A 7,791-nucleotide genomic window follows, 5' to 3' on the forward strand; every position below is an offset into this window, starting at 1 on the left:
CGTTTGGGAGATCCGTTCAGGGCTCTCACAAGCGGTCCAAAACGGATCAGTTTGCATTCTAAGGGTACTTTCACACTAGTGTTATTCTTTTCCGGCATAGAGTTCTGTCCTAGGGGCTCAATACCGGAAAAGAAGGCATATCCCCATGCATTCTGAATGGATAGAAATCCGTTCAGTTTGCATCAGTACGCCTTCCGTTCTGGCGTTTTGGCCGGACATAATACCGCAGCATGTTGCTTTATTATGTCCATCCAAAATGCCTGATCAGTCGCCAGAATGCCGGATCCGGCATTAATTCCTATTGACTTGCATTAGTGCCGGATCCGTCCTTCCGGTCTGCACATACGCAGATCGGGAAAACTGTGAAAGACTGCAAGACGGATCCGTCCATCCGTATGACAAGCGGAGAGACGGATCCGTTCTTGCAATGCATTTGCGGATCCGTCTACAAATACTGTCAGTTGTCACACTGATCGGCGGATCCGGCAGGCAGCTCCGACGACGGAACTGCCTGCCGGATCACACTAACGCTAGTGTGAAAGTACCCTAATGCATTCTGAATGGAAAAGGATCCGCTCAGAATGCATCAGTTTGCCTCCGATCAGTCACCATTCCGCTCTGGAGGCCGACACCAAAACGCTGCTCGCACCGCTTTGGTGTCCATCAAATGAAACTAAGCCAAACGGATCCGTCCTGGCACACAATGAAAGTCAACGGGGACGGACTTGTTTTCACTGACACAATGTGACAAAATATAAAACAGATCCGTCCTCCATTGACTTTCAATGGTGTTCATTCCGTCTCCATTCTTCTTTGGAGACGGACACCAAAACGCTACCTGCAGTGTTTTGGTGTCCGTCTGACGAAACTGAGCCAAATGGATCCGTCCTGACACACAATGTAAGTCAATGGGGATGGATCCGTCCTGGCTATGTTAAAGATCCGTTCTGCACGGATGCAGACAGTTGTATTGTCTGAACGGATCCGCACCAAACGCGAGTGTGAAAGTAGCCTTAGGCCCCTTACACATGGGCGAGAATTCAGTGCGGGTGCAATGTGTGAGGTGAACGCTCTGCACCCGCACTGAATCTGTACCCGTTCACTTCAATGGGGCTGTTCAGATGAGCTGCGATTTTTTTTTTTTCACGCATCAGTTCTGCGTTGCGTGAAAATCGCAGCATGTTCTATATTCTGTTTTTTTTTACGCAATGCAGGCTCCATAGAAATGAATCGGGATGCGTGAAAATCGTAAGTCAATTCACTGTATTATTTTCCCTTATAACACGGTAATAAGGGAAAATAACAGCATTCTTAATACAAAATGCTTAGTAAAATAGTGATGGAGGGGTTAAAAAATAAATAAAAATTAACTGACCTCATCCTGTTCATGCAGCCGGCATCTTCTTTCTTAAAGAGGATGAGCTGAGTTACATTGGACAATCACCATACATTAGTAAGTGTCACCGGGATTTTGTGTATAGAGCTGAGGACATGGGTTGCTAGATGGCCGCTAGCACATCCACAATACCCAGTCCCCATAGCTCTGTGTGCTTTTATTGTGTTAAAAAACCTTTTTGATCAATATGCAAATGACCTGATATAAGTCCTGTGTTCGGAGATGAGTCCAGCGGAAAGGAGCCCAGCACCGCCCCGCGTCCTCCGAATCTCCTCCTTGCTGGCTGACGTCACAGAGCTGGAGCGCCGAAATCTCGCTATGCGCGAGCTAGCGCATGCGTAGTTCGTTCCCTGTGCTGATGCCAGTACAGGGAATGAACAGGATGCCGACACTGCGCATGCGCTAGCTCGCGCATCGCGAGATTTCGGCGCTCCAGCTCTGTGACGTCACCTAGCAAGGAGGAGATTCGGAGGACGCGGGGCGGTGCTGCGCTCCTTTCCGCTGGACTCATCTACGGACACAGGACTCATATCAGGTCATTTGCATATTGTTCAAAACAGTTTTTTAACACAATAAAAGCACACAGAGCTATGGGGACTGGGTATTGCGGATGTGCTAGTGGCCATCTAGCAACCCATGTCCCCAGCTCTATACACACAATCCCGGTGACAGGTTCCCTTTAACTTTCTCTACATAATATGACACAAGGCTGTTCCGGCCTAGAGCAGCCTGCTGGATCCATCACTGCTGCTGGAATTTTGTATGGGCCCATTCACTATAATTCTAGCAGCGCACGGTTGTGCCCAGCAGTGACTGATTCAGCAGGCTGTTCTCGGCCGGAACAGCCTGTGGGATCTGCTTGACGCGGATGTGGAACAAGTCTGACGTGGCACTCACCATTACGTGGAACTTCTTTTATTACTGAGGCCTCGTTCACATTTCCATTTTTAACATGGAAAATGTGGGCAGCCACCTACCAACTGTTCTTAAAGGGTTTCTACCACCAGAAATACTGCTATGTAGCTGACTGATATAGCGATGCGCCAATGTCAGCACTACATAACAGTATGTTTCTAACGTTAGTCCCTGCAGCCATTTTTGTTTAAAAAAAAATCACTTTTATTATATGCTAATGAGCCTCTAGGTGCTATGTGGGCGTAAAATCAGCACCTAGAGGCTCCGTCCACTCATGCTTTATCCCGCCCAGGTCCAGTGTTGTGCCCGCCCAGCTCCTCTTGATTGATGCCACTGTTCCCTGCATCGTTGGCGAAATCCTGCGCCTGCGCCGTTCACTTCTGTCTTCGGCGCAGTGAGTGAATGATGCGATCCTGGTGCCGGATTCCTCACTGCGCCTGCGCCGACTACGTCACAGTGAGGAAGCCGGCATCAGGAGAGCGGCCTTCACTCACTGCGCCTGCACCGAAGACAGAAGTGAACGGCGCAGGCGCAGGATTTCGCCAACGATGCAGGGAACAGTGGCATCAATCAAGAGGAGCTGGACGGGCACAACACTGGACCTGGGCGGGATAAAGGGTGAGTGGACGGAGCCTCTAGGTGCTGATTTTACGCCCACATAGCACCTAGAGGCTCATTAGCATATAATAAAAGTGCTTTTTTAACAAAAACAGCTGCAGGGACTAACGTTAGAAACGCACTGTAATGTAGTGCTGACATTGGCGCATCGCTATATCAGTCAGCTACATAGCAGTATTTCTGGTGGTAGAAACCCTTGTCTGTTCACACATCAGAATTTGTTTTACTGACCATGAGTCAGTGAAAAAAAAAAAATCAAAGACCTGCACTACTTTGTTCCATGATGCGGACCAAAAATGCCTATTGAAGTCAATGGGTACATGAAAATTACGTACTCTGCACGGATGGCATCCATCTTTGGTTAGATCCGTTTTTCACTGACCACTGATAGAAAATACATTTGAAGCTCATTTTCAGCTGAGCAATGGACACATAAGGCCTCTTTCATACTACAATTTTTTTTTTTTTTTCCGTTTTGCGGGCCGTTTTTTGCGTTCCGTATACTGACCATTCATTTCAATGGGTCCGCAAAAAAACGAAATGCATTCGTATGTCTTCCGTATCCGTTCCGTTTTTTGCGGAACCATCTTTTGAAAATGTTATGCCCAGCCCAATTTGTTCTATGTAATTACTGTATACTGTATATGCCATACGGAAAAACGGAACCTAATCGGAAACAGAAAACGGAACCGTGAAAAATGGACCGCAAAACACTGAAATAGCCATACGGTAGTGTGAAAGAGGCCTAAACCAAATACGGATCCTTCATGGACATCTTCACGAATGGAACACTGACTGCAGGGGGCAGTCATGTACACAGTTTTTTTTAGTATATTCTAACCTGAAGCGTCCCCATCACCATGGGAACGCCTCTGTGTTAGAATATACTGTCGGATTTGAGTTTCACGATGTAACTCAAATCCGACGGTATATTCTAACATAGAGGCGTTCCCATGGTGATGGGGACGCTTCAAGTTAAAATATACCATCGGATTGGAGAAAACTCCGATCCTATGGTATATTAACTCCTGACTTTACATTGAAAGTCAATGGGGGACGGATCCGTTTGAAATTGCACCATATTGTGTCAACGTCAAACGGATCCGTCCCCATTGACTTGCATTGTAATTCAGGAGGGATCCGTTTGGCTCCGCACGGCCAGGCGGACACCAAAACGACTTTTTTTTCATGTCCGTGGATCCTCCAAAAATCAAGGAAGACCCACGGACAAAAAAAACGGTCACGGATCACGGAAAAACAGGACCCGTTTTTGCGGACCGCAAAAAAAATACGTTCGTGTGCAGGAGGCCTTAGACTTAGATTTTTTTTTGACAGAGTAATGCAGACGGATCCGTACTGAACAGATACCAGCGTTTGCATTATAGGTGCGGATCCGTCTGCAGATACCAGACGGATCCGCACCTAAACGCAGTTGTGAAAGTAGCTTAAGGCTGCTTTCAACAATTAACGGAAAATTATGTTAAGGTTTACCGTACTATTTCTTAGAATATCTAACTGCCTGAAGGACGGTTAAAATAAAAAAAATTTAAATTTATTCAAGATTACCAATTAAAAATGGGCGAATCTCTCCCGTTTACTGGCTGTTATTTGCGTTCCGTATACGGAACCATTCATTTCAATGGTTCCGCAAAAAAAACTGAATGTACTCCGTATTTCCGTTTTTTCGTTACGTTTAAAGATAGAACATGTCCTATTATTGCCCGCAAATCACGTTCCGTGGCTCCATTCAAGTCAATGGGTCCGCAAAAAAAGGAACACATACGGAAATGCATCCGTATGTCTTCCGTTTCCATTCCATTTTTTGCGGAACCATCTATTGAAAATGTTATGCCAGGCCCAATTTTATCTATGTAAATACTGTATATGCCATACGGAAGAACGGAAAAAAAAAACGGAACAACGGGTCCGTGAAAAACGGACTGCAAAACACTGAAAAAGCCATATGGTTGTGTGCAGGAGGTCTAAGGGTTAGCGCACATGTTCAATACCTTGGAAGTGCATAACTTTTATATCGCCAGCATGTAACTCACCTACATGTCGTGCAATTGGAGTGTCCCGTTTATTACGGACATAATTTAGGTGTTCCCCTATCCTGCGTCTAAATTTGCGTATTGTCTTGCCGACATATTGTACGCCGCAGTCACATGTCATCAAGTATATGACCGACATGGTCCTGCATGAAATGAATGATCGCATCTCATACGTTTCTGAGGTGACTGTACTGGTGAAAAGTTTTCCCTGTTTTGATAGAATTGCATGTGACACAACCGCTACATCTATACGTTCCCTTCAGATTAGATGTCAGACTAGTTCACAGCCACCTCACACCTACTCAATCCTGGCTATCTTTAAGACTTCTCCCTCTACGATAGGTTATTGATGGGCGGCTACCCACCAAGTCCCCTACATCTGGATCTGTACATAGAATGCTCCAGTGGTGGGTGAGTATGTTCCTAACCTCTTCATGCCCTGCATCAAACATCCCGATGATCCTCCTGACCTCATCCTCTTTTGGACTAAGAAGTGTTTCTCGCTCACAACATCGGGCGTGATGCTAGGCCTTTTTAAGAGAACCATCTGGGTAACCACAGGATCTATACCTTTCTCAGGTCATCAGCAGTTCTTTTGAATTCAAGCATCTCTGAGCAATTTCTTCTAGCCCTGAGGTATTGCCCCTTGGGTATACCTCTACGTAACGCCTGCAGATGCCAGCTGTTCCATTCCAGTAAATTGTTTGTCGCCGTTGGTTTGCGGAACATCCTCGTTGTTATGTGGCCATCTCTTCCTTTCGTAATATAGAGATCCAGGAAAGTGATCTCCCACTTTGCCACTGTTGACGTGAAAAATAATCCAAGCTCCTTCACGTTAAGCTGTTTAACAAATCATTAACATATCTAGTAGGGTCCTCACTGAGGGAGAACTTCTCCTCTTAAAAAGGGGGCTATCCTTTGTTCCCACAGGCAGATTCAAGGCCTTTAATTGGGTAAAGGATTATCCGCAGACTCAAATGGAAGAAATTCTTCCGTACGCACGACAATGTCAGGAATTGGGGATCACACAAGATGACATGTCAGATGTACAGTTTCTTAGCAGAGTTATGGGTAGAGGAGCGGGGGCGTGGCTATTGGTTTGGCCACGCCCGCGTATTGCGATTGGTCTGGGTGGACAGCGCCTTGTGACCGGGCACATCCCTATTTAAGAGCAGGTTCTGGCGGCGCGCGTACGGCCAATACAGTGCCGATACGCTGCACAGGACACGTGCAGCGTCCGCCGCCGGGACACAGACGATATAGTTAGATTACCACCTCTCAGACTTGAATGCTATGCTCCTGATGAAGTGTCCCAAAAAAGAAGGGGCACAGAAACGCGATGAGCAGGCTGGGAGAATTGAGTTTAGGTAGTCCCAAGTTGGTGGTTAACTGTCCTGCTATGCTCCAACTATATGGGAATGAGGAGTCTGAATAAACAGGGACCCTCTACTCAGTAACTGGTGCTCCCACAGAATGATCCGGATGGATGAATAATGGGGCACTGGTAGCGGAGACGTACATGACCAGCCGCTATATGGCCCTAATTCACATTGGGTCAGGTTATGCACTATAAACGTTGGACTGGCTGTGTACGTACTTGCAGTTAGGTACGACACTGAATGATTAACCTCTGTACGCTGTGTCTGTACCCTATTTACGGAATTGTGGACTCAAATAGCGCATAATATTTGCTCCATTCCGCGATTCAAATAGTTCCACAATCTGCCTGTCTCTACATGAGAATCAAAGGAGAGAGTCGCCCATTTTTATTGGTAATCTTTAATAAAGTTAAATTTTTATTTTATTTTAACCGTCCTTCAGGCAGTTTGACAAGGCTACTTTCACACTCGCATTTTGTGCGGTACCGTCATGGACGGATCCGTTCAGATGATGCAGCCATCTGCATCCATTCAGAATGGATCCGTTTGTATCATCTTTAACATAGCCAAGACGGATCCGTCCTGGCACACAATGTAAGTCAATGGAGGGCAGATCCGTTTTCTATTGTGCCAGTGAAAACGGATCCATCCTAGCACACAATGTAATTCAATGGGGACAGATCCGTTTTCACGGGTCTTGGACGTTTCGCTCTGCTTCGCCAGGCGGACAGCAAAACGCTGCAGGCTGCATTTTGGTGTCCGCCTCCAGAGCGGAATGGAGATGGAACGGAGGCAAACTGAGGCATTTTGCTGGTTCTGAATTACACTTCCGAAAATCCTCCCGAAAAAAGCGCATTGTGTGCAGGCACCCTACGTGATAGAAGAAGGTCCACGTGACAGTGAGTGCCACGGTATCTTGCACAGGTATTGGACTCTTTACACTGAGCACCTCCACGTGGATTAAGTGGGACTCCGATCGTATTGTGTATGGATTGCCTCCTGGAAGGTGCCAACTCGTATGTCTTGCTGATTCTGGATTGTACAATGTAACGTTAGAGGGGCTTCTCTTGGTGCAGATGGTATAGGGGTGATCGAGTGTGATAATCACAACTTTTATCGTGAATTACAGGGCTTTCCCTTCATAAATGTTTATGGCAATTTGATAGTTTGGATTTGAATGATGGAACCTGAGAATGGTGGGGGTGGGGTTCTAATTTCCCAAGTTTGTAAAGTGGTGGATGTCACTCGCTTATAAAGTCTCCAGACATGTCAGGAGAGGTGAAAGGTCCTCTTTAACCGGCACTGTAAAACGGCTAGGGCAGCGCTGAAGCCCGCCTCGATTAGTGCTGGTGGCGTGACCAGGCTCCCTGCTATGCAGAAGCCTCCACCTAGCTTAGGCCCCTTTCGTGGGTGCGATGCATGACGTGAATGC

This window comes from Bufo bufo, chromosome 8, assembly GCF_905171765.1.
Source record: "Bufo bufo chromosome 8, aBufBuf1.1, whole genome shotgun sequence".
In the NCBI taxonomy this organism is placed as follows: domain Eukaryota; kingdom Metazoa; phylum Chordata; class Amphibia; order Anura; family Bufonidae; genus Bufo; species Bufo bufo.